Source organism: Astatotilapia calliptera, chromosome 17 (genome assembly GCF_964374335.1).
Source record: "Astatotilapia calliptera chromosome 17, fAstCal68.1, whole genome shotgun sequence".
Taxonomy (NCBI): Eukaryota; Metazoa; Chordata; class Actinopteri; order Cichliformes; family Cichlidae; genus Astatotilapia; species Astatotilapia calliptera.
In genome coordinates, this window is record NC_137438.1 from 6,603,692 (window position 1) to 6,621,961 (window position 18,270).

The 18,270-nt window shown below is 40.0% G+C and overlaps 2 long non-coding RNA genes across 2 annotated transcripts; both read left to right on the forward strand.

Moving 5' to 3' along the window:
• Positions 1-236: 236 nt before the first annotated feature.
• LOC145421243 (uncharacterized) lies at positions 237-1,513 on the forward strand. Its single transcript, XR_013902571.1, has 2 exons — positions 237-810; positions 906-1,513. It is a non-coding gene; the product is annotated as an uncharacterized LOC145421243 (long non-coding RNA).
• Positions 1,514-4,935: 3,422 nt separating this feature from the next.
• LOC145421242 (uncharacterized) lies at positions 4,936-10,992 on the forward strand. Its single transcript, XR_013902570.1, has 2 exons — positions 4,936-5,608; positions 8,710-10,992. It is a non-coding gene; the product is annotated as an uncharacterized LOC145421242 (long non-coding RNA).
• The last annotated feature ends 7,278 nt before the right edge of the window (positions 10,993-18,270 follow it).

Consider the following 18,270-nt stretch of genomic DNA (forward strand, 5'->3'; position numbering starts at 1 on the left):
TTTTATTCTATTAGACTCTGTACACTCATACGGTAGCCATGCCTTATACTATTCTCTGCCTTATTAGCAATTGTCAGTGACAGCATCCTTAACAAAATGAGAAACGTCCTGTATTAAATAAGGCTTCACTGATGTCAAAAATCAAGTGAGAAGTGGACTGGACTGGGGGAGTCGCCCCCTGTTGGCCATCAGTGCAGACTGCGTTGGCCTTGCTTTTTTAAATCTGGAAGCAAAGTCCAGGGGCCCGTTCTTCGTACGTCGCTTACTACATCCAAGATCAAATGACACATCCAAGATCAAATCATCGCGCTAACCGTGAGCTCGCTAATCCGGTTCCCCGAACACACCTGCTGTTGACGATTACTACAGCTGGACGCAGTAATGTGACATCACTGGGTGTCGTAAAAGGGGCTACGCATCGATAGTAGAAACATTGATCGGCAACCCGCTGATTGGTCGGCGAAAATGTCGAAGGGGCGTGCTCGGTATTTTCCGGCAGCAGAGCAAGAACTCTTGAGTGAGGGATTTCAGGAGTTTCAGAGTTTAATTAAAACGCAAGAGAACACTGCAAAGGCTGCAAAAGCAAGGAGAGAGGGCTGGCAGAAAGTTGCTGACAAATCAAACTCGTAGGTAATTTAATAATAATAATAATAATGGATTGGATTTATATAGCGCTTTCCAAGGCACCCAAAGCGCTTTACGATACCACTATTCATTCACTCCCACATTCACACACTGGTGGAGGCAGCTACGGTTGTAGCCAGGCTGCCATATCGCGCCATCGGCCCCTCTGGCCAACACCAGTAGGCGGTAGGGTAGATCTATCATATGACACTATATTGTCCAATATCATATGGCATTATATTATATTATAATATGTTATATTATATCCCCTTTCACATTAGAGCCACAACAGGACCCACAAGAACATGGGAACAAGTAAAGGTGGAATACAGGAGTATTCTACAGAATGGTAATATTTATCTCTTAGATTGCTTTTCGTCTCTTGGCAAGGTAATACTGGCCTGTAATACTCTATTACTCTGTTAGTTTGTTCATAACAGCAACCAAGAAAAGGGCAGAGGAACAAAAGACAGGTGGTGGTCCTGCACCCCCTCGTCAACAAGTTGGTTAAGTAAATAATACCCTCACGGGAATATCGATATCTCTCAATGAGCACACTGTCGCGCTGAGCTAAAGGATCCTGTCTATCCCGCAATATACGCTGAATTCTGAAAACTCTCCTTATCAATCTTGCACCTTCCGCAATGGGCTGCTCGCGTATACGGACAGGACATGGCTGCGACAGGCTTCCCAAATCCACCTTCGCTTTTATAGCCGTGGTCTCTCATCTTGATTACACAAAGTAATTTGCAATTACTACTGTGAAATATGAATTACATCTGTAATAATCACATACATGTAATAGAATGTTAATAGTACATTTCCCTTTTTTAGGAAATGACCTGTATGTATCTGTGTGAAATCAATAAAAGGATCAAGTGCTGCATTATCTTTAGTTACATTGATAATATTTATTTATGGTGAAACAGTGGAAAAATATCGCTGTTGCTTTCGTATAAATGAAGCGGACATACCTGCGTGGCCGCGATCTAATCCTGTTTACATAAAGTAAACCTGCTCCCGAGCAGGTTTACGCTTACGGCTCTGTTGCTATGGCAGCAAGTCCCGGATGAGCTTCGGGGAACCGACTGATCCAGGATCACGCGAAATCGTCAACAATCTAATCCGGCTAACCTACTTAGCGAGGTACGAAGAACGGGCCCCAGCTTATATATACAGTCTATGTTAGTATTCGTACATCATTTACATTGCTGGGGCTCATGGGTAAAGATGCTTAGGTAGCTCACTCTGCTTTAGAAAAATAGAATCACAAAAACACACAGAGAGGAAAGGCATTTGAAAAATACACTCTCAAATGATTTCAAATAGCATGGAAACAAGAGCACACCCTTCATGCTGCTAATAACAGCCAACCAGCTTCACTACTGACCTCTACTCACTTGAATGCTGAGGAAAACTAAAGAGCAGTAGGATTTATAAAGACAACTGAATTTGATTTTGATGCCATTTTTGCAGCTACTTTTTTCTTGTTGCTACATTTCACATGTGTCCACTTACTTTACAACTCAGAAATGCACTTTATTCTCTGCATGTCCTCAGTAAAAACAACCCGGATGTGTTATTGCTGTAGTTAAAACATGCACTCAGGAACATTCGCACCCATAGATTGTTGACTTGACACATTACTGCTGGTTTTCTGACTTTTGTTTTGAGGGAATGAAAGAAGCTTCATATTTGGCCTCTCATAAACCATCGTGGATGGCTGAGGCATAGTTTGTGCGGCTACGAAACTGAGACTCACCAAACACACACTTCATCATCCTTCACTGGGAAACAGACAAAACGGTCAGACTTTTTTTTCAGGTTGTACTTTTTCTGTTAAAAGCTGCACGTGCTGAGCTCCTTGTCAGAATCCTGTACATGTTAATACAGTCGCCACTTGGTGTGTTAAAAACAAGTTGCAATAATATCGGTGTATTATTTGGTATATTATTTAATCTCAAAAAAAACAAAATTAAAAAAAATTGGAGATTTCCCGTATCACATAACATGTGCAGGTACACTGGTACAACACATGTGAGTGAATTTCTTATGTGTGTGCAACAGAGGTGTGCAAAATACAATAAACCCCAGAGGGTTACTAAATACATTTACATGTCTTGGTGACTGCAGCTGGAACCTTGGCAAAAAGTGTATGTGTGTGTGTGGAATGCTAGCTACCAGCATTCATAATATAATAGTTACAATAGCAACAGTAACCAGGGGGGTGGGGCTTAAATGACAGAACAAAGACAGGCTACCATGATGTCACATGCCAGGCCACCATGATGTCACATGCCAGGCCACCATGATGTCACATGCCAGGCCATAAAAATCTATAAATAGGGGTGCCTCGACACACAGTTGTAGAATTCCCTTGCAGGTGATTTTAAGCTAGCGATTGAATTGTGTTTTCAGATGAAAGCGCTTATAACCTTCTCCCAAAGTAGAGTACTCTTCCTCCACCCAAACCTAAAATGTATATTTCTAAATACAGGGAAGCAATTGTATTAGAAAATAAATATAAAAATGAACACAGGACCATGGTGCCAAGAACAGTTAAGGCCCCATCTCATCGCGAAATGTGCCCACAGAGGCCAGAAGGCGAAAAACCTGAACACACATTCAGGAAAAAACCAGAACACACAGGCATGAAGAAAGTCATGGCTCAACCTGCTTGTGTGGATACACGCAAAGGGGACAAGCAGCTCCTTGAGAAATCTGGACTTGTCCCCTTTTATCTACAGAAAAACGATTACGGAATCGTTCCAGGCTACCTGCGTAGAAGAAAGGCAGAGAAAGAAAAGGCTAAGCAGGACAATGATGCCTGGTTAACAAAACAACAGGAAACAGTTAAACCACTGGCCGAACAGGAGAAACAAAACATTCTCCAGGGCCTAAAGAGGAGGTTTAATGAGCTAAACTTTGAATATCAATCCCTCCCTTTTACTATCTCCCCTTCACAGCACAAAAAATACAATTACAAAATGTTTCTTGAAGAGGCAATGAGTCAAGTTGAAAAAGACATTGCCCTTTTTGAGGAACATAAATACATTTACGTAGGCAGGGAAGATGCATCTGACGAACAACAGTTACAGCGGACTCCACTGCCACCCATTAGACCGAAAAACACAAAGTTGACACCCGCTCCTCAAGTCACACAACCAACGAAAAAGGAAACTTTCTCGACCGACAACCTACCACCTTTTCGTAGGATGTGTGTTCCACCTATATCCAGAAGTGGAAAGCAACCGATTCCCACCCAACTAGGTATAATTCCACGACCTAGTCCTGTCCCTCTGCCACCTATTTGTAAAAAAGCTGAATCTACACCCCGACCACCTGTAAGACCTCCAATGAAACGAGGTGTAACACCCATCCTTCCACCCATTTCCACCAAAAAGCTGTAGTGCTGTACCGTTAGAGTAGTTTTTTAACTACCTAACCCCCAACCGGTCTTGACAGAAGCCGCACCATCTGAGCCTGGTTCTGTCGAAGGTTTCTTCTTTTTAAGACAAAGGAGTTTTTCCTTCCCACCGTCGCCCAGTGCTTGCTCAGATGGGATCATTTGATTGTTTGTTGGGGTTTTCTTAAACATAAATTGGCCTATTGAAAAAATGTAGTGTTTCTTACTACATTTTATTTTCAATAGACCAATTTATGTTCAAAAAAAAAAATTACAGCAGAAAAGAAAGCATGGGAGACATCTGATGCATTCCATTGCTTTTTAAAAAATAATTTATAATTTATCTGGAACAAATAAAAGAAAGTAAAACTAATCTTTTGTGGATTCTTTTCTTCAATAAGTAGTAGAATAGGCAGTTCTTTATACATAAAGCGTAGTGTTTTGTTAAAAAATAAAGTGGCACAGCGGCACTGTGGTAAAGGCCTGTGTTTTTACCATCAGCGTGACAGCACCGTGCCGCCTTTGCAGTTTTAAGGCCCAGGGAAACAAGCCTGCCAGCGCTCTGTAGCGGCTGTGACCGCTGCCGATAAGGAAAGGCTGCTCTTCATAGAGGACTCAAGCTCGGGGAAACCTTTTCTGGTCGACTCTGGCTCCCAGAAGAGCCTCTGGAACTCTTGTGTCGTCTTTACAATGGTATATTATTTAATCTCAAAAAAAACAAAATTAAAAAAAATTGGAGATTTCCCGTATCACATAACATGTGCAGGTACACTGGTACAGCACATGTGAGCGAAATTCTTATGTGTGTGTAACAGAGGTGTGCAAAATACAATAACATAAGAACAAGCAAAATATACGAATGGGTAAATCTGAGAATTATAAGAATAAATATATGTACTGTCAGAGTATTTTTGCTCTTAAAGATTTTATTATTCATATAATAATCAGCTAAGAGTGTTTATATTTCTGTTTTGTACTCAACCAGCTGCATATTTTAATTGCTGGCTCCCTACTTTATAACGGAAACTGCTTGCCTTCACATTATCAGTCTTTGCCTTCACATTGTCACTGTTTGCCTTCACACTAGCAGGAAACCGCCACCCACGAGTAAGAAACAACCTTGTAGAGAACACGAAGTTTTTTGATAAACCACACCTGTTTTCTTGACAAGATAAGGATGATATTTCCTTTTTTGTATGCTTCATGATGTGTATAAATAAAGCCAGACTGCACCAAGGAGGTGTGTGAGTCTCTCCCTGAGTCTCTCACCCGTGCACGTTTAAAACTGCTCTAAGTGTCTGAGTGATATTTCATTGCATCTGAGTACTTTGATAATAGAATATCTTTAACATTTAATTGGTCCTTCGAGCCGGAGTGGACATTGATATTTTTTTCAATGCTCCAATAGGAGACCTTCGTCAAGTCCTGACGTCGTGAGAAGCCCACGCTGTCGACTCCTCTCCAGGCAGAGGATAAAGTCCAGAGACGTGACGTTCGGGTTCTGGCCAGCGTTCTTATAAGAGGTCCACGACTTCAGGGGTTGATGAAGGAAACCAAAGCAACCACACAATAACTCAGGTGAATATTTAGCACTCACTCACATCTTGCGCAAAACGACTGAGGCAACCTGTGGTCTATACATTAAATAGTTTCCCGTCAATGTATGACAGATTAATTAAGTAACATTCTCGTCTGAAAAAGGACTGGTAGAGGTTACAGCTCGCCTGAAAGAGGGCTTGGAGCAAGTTTAATGTCAAAATACGACAGGATAGTAACATTCTCGTCTGAAAAAGGACTCGTAGAGGTTACGAAGCAGCTCGCCTGAAAGAGGGCTTGGAGCAATGTAGAAAGACACAGTGTTGCCCAGAATAAAAAACTCATTACGCGTATAATCTGTTGTTTTACTGTTTTGTTGGTGGAGTAAGTTGATTTTACAGCACATTAAGGAGGCTGAACTACTCCACTGAATTGTTTACCGTTGGTTGCTCGAGTTCTGGTGGAACGGGAAAAGGTTGTGTTTCATCACATAAAATTGACACCGCTTTCAAGGCTAGCTTGAAAGTAGAAGGCCGTGTCAATAGCCTCTCCCATTCCTCGTGCCAGAGAAAGCACCACGGGTGTGTATGTGTGTGTGTAAACGCAAATATATTTATAAATAAATAAATAATAATAACAAGAGGAAAAAGAAAAATGGGTAATAAATCAACAAAACTCACTGCTGACGAGCAGTGGCTAGAGAAAAATGTCCAGGCGCCGGACAAACTGCAGTGACTGATAAAACCCTTATTAAGTGAAAACTAGAGATCAAAGTAGTTTAAAAAGGTTGGAAACAGACCTCAACGAATAGATATAAATATAAGAAGTACAAAAATAAAATAAATAAAGACAAAATTACATTAGAACTTATTTTTAATGTATTGAAACTAATAATAGGAAGGATAACAACCTGTAAACTTATATTAACAATGAAACATAGTTGGCAAGACGTTCATGCCCAGAATGTATAAAATAAATAAAAGGAAATAATTCACACGAAAACCTTTTAAATAAAATAGAGAGATGCATAAGGTACATTAAGGCTGTGTCATTGGTCAGCCAAGGAAAGTGTGTGAAAAGGTAAATGTCTCCAGCTTGGGAAAAGGTGAAGCTGCAGATCACCCGAAGCCCTTGATGGACACAAAATAAAATATAAAATATATAATAATAAATTGCTTGGTTAGACATGCAACAGAAAGAATGAAAGTGACCGAAGGTTGGATCTGAGATGAGGCAAACAGAAGACCAGTCTAAAAAGTAGGCACAAACCTGTTCAGAGAAGAAGCAAATTTGTACAGATTGGATGAATTCTAAGTTATCTGTTTGCTGAGTAAGATGATCCCAACTATTAAATTGGCTCAGTAGTAGTATAGTAATATACACTTTTATATACACTGATAAAATGTTGTAATATACTGTTGTTATTATATGGAAAGAAAAAGATGATAATAATAAGAAGTAACCTAGTCAGTATGATGTGAGATGGACAATTGTTATGAAGTAGTCTGCATCAAGCTTAAGGTTTGCTCAAACTCAGTATAATGACATAGGAGATGAAGAAAATAAAGGAAATATCTAAACTACTTAGGTGCATAGAGGCACTTGACATGCTTGAAAACCTGGATAAAATATTACTGAGATATAGAGCACATCTATAGTAACAACTAATAAGCCAAACCCTGTAGACAACAGCTAAAGTTACAGGATTGTGAAGCTGAATTAAATATGTGGACACCGCTAAGTTGATGAGCATGTTACACATTTTCTTTTATTTTTTATTTATTTGTTTTTAGAGCAGAAGCTGCATAAAAGCCAACACATGCAGCTGTCTGTGAGCTCAGTTTTCCCTCACATGTCTGCTCTGTTTCAGTAGCAGCATTTTTCTTTTTGGGTCCTGACTCATGTATGTTTTCGGTTTTGTTTGATTATTTTATTTTGTTGATTTGGAAACAAATTCGTGACAATACTTGTTTAAAATATGTAAGATGTGTGAGATGTGTGAATTCTTTGAAAAACTAGAAATTATCTAAAAATGCCTCAAGTGAGAATGTAATGTTCCATCTATAGAGAAGAAAAAAAAATCTTGCTGGAAGTGATCACCTTGCCAAAACAATTGGCACTGTGCACATGTGGAGCACATCAAAAAGACAATTATATTGTCACAAAAGGAAATAATTTTGCAGAACAAGCAGCAAAACAGGCTGCAAACAATCGGCAGAGCTACTAGAAACCAACTACTGCCTACAAATACCACTTGATGTACTAAAAACCGAACAACAAGCTGCAACAATCACTGAACAAAACAAGTGGCTGAAATGTGGAGTAAACTGAAAGATGACTTAATGGTCTATGATGGAAAACCTATATTAACAGAGTCATTACACAGGACAGCGGTTGTAGTGACACATGAGGTAAACACCTGTGTCAACAGGAGGGAGATATAGTATAGATAAACAATGCAATACACACTATAAATTTTGAAACTTTAGCGAATAATTCGTAAGAACATGCCTATTCTGTCAAAAAACAAAAAACAAAAAAAACAACACAACTCACAAGGAAACCCACATGGATTTTATTGAACTTAACGAATGCCAAGCATCAAGATATGCTCTAGTAATTATAGATGTATTTTCAAAATGGCCAGAAATCTATCCAGTAAAAAAGAGCAGATGCAATATCAGTGGCAAAGTGTTTATGCAATCACTTCATCCCCACATATGGCATTCCCAGTCTGATAAGGTCAGACAATGGAACACATTTTGTTAATGACATCATCAGCAAAGTCTCTGAAGCTCTAGGATTTAGCATCAAACATCACTGTGCATATCACCCACAAAGCGCAGGATTAGTGGAAAGAACTAACGGCACAATAAAACAGAGATTAAGAAAATGCATGGAAGAAACAGGAAGACCATGGCCTGAATGTCTAGGCCTAGTAAAGATGTGGATGAGAATAACACAAGGTTCTCAGAAACTTACACCTTTTGAAATCATCCACGGGAGAGCGTTTCCATTGCCAATTACCAGTGAACCTATTAATAAATCAATAAGGGAAACTACCCTAGCAGAATGGATGACTAAACTGTTTGAAAATAAAGAGATTGTGTTAAACAACCAACTGCCGAGTGATTTCTCTCCAGTGTCTTGCAGGTTACAACCAGGTGATTGGATCCTGATCAAAGTACTCCAGAGAAAGAATTGGAGTTCACCAAGGTGGGAGGGCCCATACCAAGTCCTACTTACCACACCCACCGCCTGCAAAATAGCAGAAAGACCATCTTGGATCCACCAAAGCCACTGTAAAAAAGTGAGTGACAATCCAGACGCTTAGACGCCGGCTCCCCTGGCTTCTAGGTGATCTATTGGTGAAGGGAAGGGCTGATTGGGTATATCCCGCCCTTTTTTACTTCTCGCCAATAGTCTACTCACCAGAAGTCTAGGTGTGCCTGGTCATCATGAAGACACTTGTCCTCCTAGTGGCCAGCATTGCGCTCCTAGTGAGCCTACTAACACTCACCCAGATGAGAGGAAATAAACAACACCACCTGCAAAAAAGATGGACACATGATAATTCGCATCTGCGTGACCTGAACCAAGACCATAACCACCCATGGATGAACAACGCGTGGTATAGATATGTGTATGATAGAACACGCACCGACAACAGCACGGAATGCTATGTATGTTCACATATGCCAACAACAGCCGTACACGCAACAATATATGGAAAGGCACCTGAACTTGACGAAGCGATGTGTGTGTTCAACAAAGCAACAACTGGCAATTGCACACGCAGAGATTTGATGGCAACAGGACTGACCCTAAAAGGTCAAAGCACAAAGAAAGAAGACCTAATTCCATGGTGTAGTGACACAGACGTCAAACGTGTCACGAAACCACTTTCACAACGACGTATCCTAATTGAACAGACAACCCCTTGTGCCTACAATCTGACGAACTGGAACTACACCTGCAACGAAAAACATTGGGTAAACGTCAAAGCCAACAACACAAAAAACAAATCATTCGCCATAGTTTTGCCGCCGGACATACAGCACCCAATGTGTTTCAACTTCTCCGATGGAAACAGGAAACTTGGACGAAACCGCAACTGCACACAGACACTTGACCTGACCCAATCCAAAGGAATACACACCTTCAAAAATGGAACTTTCTGGGTCCAGGGAGTCGCTTGGGCCTGCGGGCCTAAAACCTACTTCATGCTCCCACCGAACTCCACCGGTCTGTGTGCACCAGTACTAATTTCAGACCACACCTTCAAGATCACAGCAGAGACACACACGTCAAGAGCAAAACGTGAAGTTGCTGAAGTCACTGAAGTAATGCCACATGACTCAATCTATGGATCAGATGTGCCCAAGAACTTCAAACTATGGACTGATGGTCAGAAAGTCCTCCACTCCTTGTTCCCTTGGGTAGGAGTTGGGAAAAACATGCTGAGGATCGAGACACTTGACTATCGATTTGGACTGTTCCTAAATGCTTCAATGAAAATCAACAAAGCGCAAAATGAAGAAATCGACGCAATACGCATTGTAGTGATGCAACACAGAGTCGCACTAGACATGATTCTAGCTGAAAAAGGAGGTTTGTGTGTATTGTTTGACACTACATGTTGTACATACATCCCAGACAAAATACACTCACAAAACATGACCGACGCTTTGAACACCTTGAGAAAGATTAAAGATGCTGAACAACAAGACTATGTCACAAGCAGTGATGATTGGTTGACATGGTTACTAGGTGGTTCATGGAAGTCCCTACTGATTAAAGGACTTGTTGGAATAGCATTTTTGCTTTTACTGTTATGTGTTTTCACAACATGTGTAGTACCCTGTCTGAAGAAAATGGTATCAAACATGGTGACAACTTCTATCAATGCTTATGTGATGATGTCTCAAATGGAAGAAATTTTGAAAGATGATCCATACAGTAATGTTTAGTTTAATTGAACACAGGACTGTTTTATGACGTTCAAACCGAAAATGTTTAGACAAGAGGTTATGAACTGACAAAAATAACAGTACTGTCATGTGAGAAATCTAAACAACAGGAGGGAATGTCAGAGTATTTTTGCTCTTAAAGATTTTATTATTCATATAATAATCAGCTAAGAGTGTTTATATTTCTGTTCTGTACTCAACCAGCTGCATATTTTAATTGCTGGCTCCCTACTTTATAACGGAAACTGCTTGCCTTCACATTATCAGTCTTTCCCTTCACATTGTCACTGTTTGCCTTCACACTAGCAGGAAACCGCCACCCACGAGTAAGAAACAACCTTGTAGAGAACACGAAGTTTTTTGATAAACCACACCTGTTTTCTTGACAAGATAAGGATGATATTTCCTTTTTTGTATGCTTCATGATGTGTATAAATAAAGCCAGACTGCACCAAGGAGGTGTGTGAGTCTCTCCCTGAGTATCTCACCCGTGCACGTTTAAAACTGCTCTAAGTGTCTGAGTGATATTTCATTGCATCTGAGTACTTTGATAATAGAATATCTTTAACATGTACAAATATAAGAGTGTATGTTAGGGCTGTTCGATATAACGATATATATCAAATGAAGATATAAAAATGTCTATCGTTTCCTATTACGCTATCGTTTGTTTCGCGATGTCGTAAAATAAACTGTTTACAGCAGTATTTTTCATCGTTTTGACGGTCACCTTAGTGGCTATATTAATTTCTTAAAGTTCTCTCTTTCTCTTATATTTAATATAACCACACTATGGGCGGGCAAGTGCCTGTTTTTACGTGTTTTCGTTAGCAACAATGACGGTAAAACCATCGCGTGGTTCCGCTGTACGCTTGTTTGTTTTCCACGTAAACCTTTCACAATAAAGCTCAAGATCCTGTTGAGACTTTTCAAAACAAACTGAATCACATGAGAGAGTATGCAGAGTTTACAGATGAGAAGCAAACAAAGAGCCGTCAGACTCAAACTATATGTATACACCTGCCCGCCTTCGTAAACAACTAAATGCTATGTTGCCCTATCATTTTTTGATTGGTCCACATGGTATATTTTTTCACCAATAGGAAAGGCTGGGGGAGTTGGGAGGGGGACTGAGTGCTTTCTAGTGTTTTTCCTTATAAAAACCGTTTCTTCCCGCAGTAAATATAAACAACGATAGTATTCAGGAAGAAAACCTGCATATATTATACTGAACATAAAGTTGTTTGCAAAACTTGTGCATAATTTTTACAAATGTACAACTTCTATTCGCATTTCAAGTTATGAAAACAATTCCTTAAACATGTTTGTGGCTTTTACAGTAAAAATGACAAGTATTTTCTACTCGGATTTTGAATTTTTTTTGTCTGAATTTAGATCTATTGTGCAAATATAGTATAAATGAAAAATTAACTCAAATTTCAGATATTTGAGGTTGTGCCAAAAAAAAAAAAAAAGAAGAAGATTTTTTTAAAGGTGAAATATAGAGGTAAAATCAAAAGTAGTCAAAAACGGCCAATTATACTCTGGACCCCAGAGGGTTACTAAATACATTTACATGTCTTGGTGACTGCAGCTGGAACCTTGGCAAAAAGTGTATGTGTGTGTGTGGAATGCTAGCTACCAGCATTCATAATATAATAGTTACAATAGCAACAGTAACCAGGGGGGTGGGGCTTAAATGACAGAACAAAGACAGGCTACCATGATGTCACATGCCAGGCCACCATGATGTCACATGCCAGGCCACCATGATGTCACATGCCAGGCCATAAAAATCTATAAATAGGGGTGCCTCGACACAGTTGTAGAATTCCCTTGCAGGTGATTTTAAGCTAGCGATTGAATTGTGTTTTCAGATGAAAGCGCTTATAACCTTCTCCCAAAGTAGAGTACTCTTCCTCCACCCAAACCTAAAATGTATATTTCTAAATACAGGGAAGCAATTGTATTAGAAAATAAATATAAAAATGAACACAGGACCATGGTGCCAAGAACAGTTAAGGCCCCATCTCATCGCGAAATGTGCCCACAGAGGCCAGAAGGCGAAAAACCTGAACACACATTCAGGAAAAAACCAGAACACACAGGCATGAAGAAAGTCATGGCTCAACCTGCTTGTGTGGATACACGCAAAGGGGACAAGCAGCTCCTTGAGAAATCTGGACTTGTCCCCTTTTATTTACAGAAAAACGATTACGGAATCGTTCCAGGCTACCTGCGCAGAAGAAAGGCAGAGAAAGAAAAGGCTAAGCAGGACAATGATGCCTGGTTAACAAAACAACAGGAAACAGTTAAACCACTGGCCGAACAGGAGAAACAAAACATTCTCCAGGGCCTAAAGAGGAGGTTTAATGAGCTAAACTTTGAATATCAATCCCTCCCTTTTACTATCTCCCCTTCACAGCACAAAAAATACAATTACAAAATGTTTCTTGAAGAGGCAATGAGTCAAGTTGAAAAAGACATTGCCCTTTTTGAGGAACATAAATACATTTACGTAGGCAGGGAAGATGCATCTGACGAACAACAGTTACAGCGGACTCCACTGCCACCCATTAGACCGAAAAACACAAAGTTGACACCCGCTCCTCAAGTCACACAACCAACGAAAAAGGAAACTTTCTCGACCGACAACCTACCACCTTTTCGTAGGATGTGTGTTCCACCTATATCCAGAAGTGGAAAGCAACCGATTCCCACCCAATCAGTTATAATTCCACAACCTAGTCCTGTCCCTCTGCCACCTATTTGTAAAAAAGCTGAATCTACACCCCGACCACCTGTAAGACCTCCAATGAAACGAGGTGTAACACCCATCCTTCCACCCATTTCCACCAAAAAGCTGTAGTGCTGTACCGTTAGAGTAGTTTTTTAACTACCTAACCCCCAACCGGTCTTGACAGAAGCCGCACCATCTGAGCCTGGTTCTGTCGAAGGTTTCTTCTTTTTAAGACAAAGGAGTTTTTCCTTCCCACCGTCGCCCAGTGCTTGCTCAGATGGGATCATTTGATTGTTGGGGTTTTCTTAAACATAAATTGGCCTATTGAAAAAATGTAGTGTTTCTTACTACATTTTATTTTCAATAGACCAATTTATGTTCAAAAAAAAAATTACAGCAGAAAAGAAAGCATGGGAGACATCTGATGCATTCCATTGCTTTTTAAAAAATAATTTATAATTTATCTGGAACAAATAAAAGAAAGTAAAACTAATCTTTTGTGGATTCTTTTCTTCAATAAGTAGTAGAATAGGCAGTTCTTTATACATAAAGCGTAGTGTTTTGTTAAAAAATAAAGTGGCACAGCGGCACTGTGGTAAAGGCCTGTGTTTTTACCATCAGCGTGACAGCACCGTGCCGCCTTTGCAGTTTTAAGGCCCAGGGAAACAAGCCTGCCAGCGCTCTGTAGCGGCTGTGACCGCTGCCGATAAGGAAAGGCTGCTCTTCATAGAGGACTCAAGCTCGGGGAAACCTTTTCTGGTCGACTCTGGCTCCCAGAAGAGCCTCTGGAACTCTTGTGTCGTCTTTACAATGGTATATTATTTAATCTAAAAAAAAATTTAAAAAATTGGAGATTTCCCGTATCACATAACATGTGCAGGTACACTGGTACAGCACATGTGAGCGAAATTCTTATGTGTGTGCAACAGAGGTGTGCAAAATACAATAAGAGGAGGAAGAGGAGAAGTCTATCTTATGGCCAACCTCTGACTGTATCTTGGTCACATTACCCAGCAAAACCCAGTATGCAGGTTCACCTGTAACAGTCCTTGTGCCACAGATCAACACTGTTGCTTCTACATTAAACAGAAGAGCAGTGACGTGGGTGCAGGTCTCCGTGACTCCGGCCTTACAGCTGGAGTGGGCGGCTTCAACCTTCCCTGTGATGCTCACAGTGACCCATGGCTGCAATGCTGGTTCATTCAGTCTTTGAGAGTGCAGGACCTGAAACACACACACAAAGTTCTTGTCTTTAAATGAACTATGAGCCAAGGCTGACATAAATGTTTTATCTACTTAATCATTAATGTAACAGTGTTTAGAAAGTTAGCACATACATGTAATTTTTCATTTCTTTATGTGTCCATCTATAGAACGCTGCATGTTATATTCTAAATCTGCCTGTTCTGTCAGAAACCTGCCTGCAGAAAATGAACCTAAAGGATGTAATCACTTTCAAGATGGAGAAAGCATAAAGTGACAATTATGAATCACTTAATATGATAAGGAGATTCTGCAGGTCATTAATCAATGTATAAAATTTAAATAAAATGCATTTTTAGTGACACAAGATACAAATATGGAAGCAAGATGTATAATCGCTCAGTTTGGGGAAATTGTGGGTAGCCTGCAAGAGCCTCAACTTCTCCATACCCACAATGTGCAACAAATGGGCACAGCTGATCTTCAACAGTGGAACATCGGCCAGTTACTTCCAACTTTAACGCAGCTTGTAGTCTTGGAGAGCAGCACACCAAAACTGCATGCACAACTTCTGCTAACAGTGGAAACGGATTAAGAAATCCATGCAAACAGATTCATAAACCGAAAGAATATTATTTTACAGGATTAATGATCATATCAGCCGCTGGCTGATCACAAACCCTGAGGGTGTATCCACAGTATTTCTGATTTCGCGCCATTACCCCGATTCATAGCGGAAGCCGGTTTTTTACTTCCGCTTGCGCTGTTGTTGACAGTTGCGGGGTTACACCTTCACTGTTGATAAAGATTTCTCTCACTGCAGTTTGTTTTACCTGGAGTAAATGGCAACACATCGAAGGTGGATACACAGTAAAGATGTTTTAAAAAGCAGCGAGGACAGTTCAGTTGCAGTGCCTCACCCGTCACTTCTCACGGAGTGGGTAGATGACATGAAACTATGGCCCGATGTTAGCTACATCGACATTATTAATTACCTTGTATTTTCCGAAGGCGTTGATGGCGAGGAATTACGTAATTACAAGAGCACCGAGGCGTATAATTACCTGCACAGCAACAAAATTGATAAAGTACTGCTCAACAAACAAGGCGACTTTATTTTTCTTAAAGCAGCTGTAGAGCCGAGCCAGAGTATTAATCAAGCGAAACACTTAGCATGGGCAATGCTAAGAGAAAGTGGAGTAGTGGAGACAGTCGGCTGTTCCTGTATCGCCGGATTAGGGAGATCATGTAGCCATGCGGCTGCTATTCTGTGGAAGGTATATCACTTATCTGGATATCACAATGTTTAAATCACTGAAACAGAAACACTGGACTGGTCAAAGGCTGTGATTAAGGAGTCACGCTACTGCCATCTAGCCAAGTATTACGTGGAGCACTGTTTACATGTGAAAGCCACTCGTTAACTTTGTGTGGGCTGTATGCTGTACAATCACATGAAGATAAAATATAAAAAAAATAAAAGACTGAACATTAAGGTCAAATTTACAAGACAAGAAAAACTATAGTTATAAGAAGTGACACAGAGTAGTATAATACATGTTTGTTTATATATATGTATATTTGTACACACACACTACTTTGAAAAAAATTAGACTGTGGATGTATATTTCTGCATCAAAAAGTAACTGACTATTAATATGAAATGGATAATATGGGTGACTTTGCCAGTGTTTATATCTGTTTTGGATATGATTCAGGTGTATTGACCCAGGGTCATATCTATAACATGCAGGACACCAACCGTGTACTGCTTTTGTTAGTGTAAACTTCCTCGTTATGTTAAATCTTGAGTATTGACAGTGAGAAAAAACTATTAATGTTTGTTACAGGTGCAGAATGCTGCGATCAGTGGAAAGACAGGGCTTGCGTGTACAGACGAGCAGCGCAGGTGGAATGCAGGGACAGCAAAGAACCTTGAACCTAAACGTCTAAGCCAGATAAACTTCAGACATCACAGGGCAGAGCAGCAGTACGATGTGAACTCCCGGACTGCAGTGACACAATCTCTCCCTAACACACCATATCACCTTACACATCAAGACTTTATTGACAGTGTTAGCAAAGCACCAGTGAAGCCACTTTTCCTCCTCAAGAACACATTAATTGGAAAGTGTTACAATGCCTCGCCATCTGCAGGTCCTCACCGCAACAGTAAAGTTGATGAGCAATTTTTTCAGCCACACCAAGCACACAGTTACAAACTAAGCTGTAATCCATGCAGGGCATTCTACCAGGCATACATTCAAGTTTCTGAAGAGCAAGCAGAACAATTACAAGAAGAAACAAAAGAGCAAAGTGCATCTGATTTGTGGCACAACTGCAGGAAAATCAGACTTACAGCAAGCTCTGCTAAAAAAGTTCCAGTACGTGCCACCACAAAAAATGACAAATTTTTATCTGAGCACATGTACCCTTCCTTTCGTGGGAATTATGAAACAAACTATGGTAAAGAAAATGAAGTTAAAGCTTGTCATCAGCTGAAAGAACAGGGTATGAACATCCTTCACATGGGTAGTGTTATCAGCATCCAGGAGCCATGGCTCTCTGCGAGTCCTGACGGGGTCATTGACTCAGATGTGCTTCTAGAAATAAAATGTCCTGTGCAGACTTATCCTTCACTCACGGAGCAGCTTACCCAGAAATGCAGCGATATCAAACTGGTAGATGGAGAACTGCAGCTGCAGAAAACTGGCAGCAGAGGCTATTACATGCAAGTGCAACTTACAATGTTTTGCACAGGGCTCAAGACTGCCACACTTGTGATCTGGACACCTACTGAGCATGTTTCATTTACAGTGCAATATGATGAAGCATTTGTAAAGGAACAAGTAAAACGCTTGAGAGGGTTTTACTTCTCATATTTCTTACCTCGACTTGTAGAGGAGTATGCAGCAGGACGGTTTCAGTTAAATGAGAGATACTTGAAGATAATGGGCAAGCTTTAATACATGTTACAACTATAAATGGGACAGTCAGACACCAACATGTCTGCAGAGTTTGGTCTCTGTCTTGTGAATGAAAGGAGACATTCAATATGAAATCTGTTAAATATTTCAATACAACTAAAATGTACGTAGTTGTAACATATGGTGGGAAATGAATGACAAACTGACAACATTAAATGTTGTGAATAGTTCTGTATTTCTGTAATCTTCCAACACAAAAAAATGTCAAGAATGCACAACTAATTATTGTAGATTTGAGAAAAACATTTTTTTTTCATTTAAGAAATTTATCACATTGTGGTTGAATAAAAAAGTAATAATTGTTCAATTGATTGATTGCAATTGTTTTATATATACACATACATACATACATACATACATACGCACACACACACTGTATCACATAACCTTTCATCTAGAACACAAGATAAAAAAGTGAGACCTGGAATTATTTACTCTCTACATATATGTACATCAAATTTTAAAATAATTACATTACACTACGCAACTTTATGTCCTGAGTAACCATCTTAATATCCCCGAGTCCACAATTGTTCATAACATACACAATTATTGTGTATCACGAATGAGATCCTCTCTTAAGTTCACTAGAGCAGCACATATTCTCAGTATCTTGTCTACTTTAGGAGCCATGCTTATAGGAACAATTTGTGAAAGTATTTTGTAGACTTTCAAGCGTCTGATTGCTCTTTCAACATGGATTCTTACATTTGCAATCCGACGTGTGTATGTTACCTGTTCCTCAGTTAGCTGTCTACGTTTTTTTGTGAAAGCGGGTATTACTAATCTAACTTTTCTCTCAAA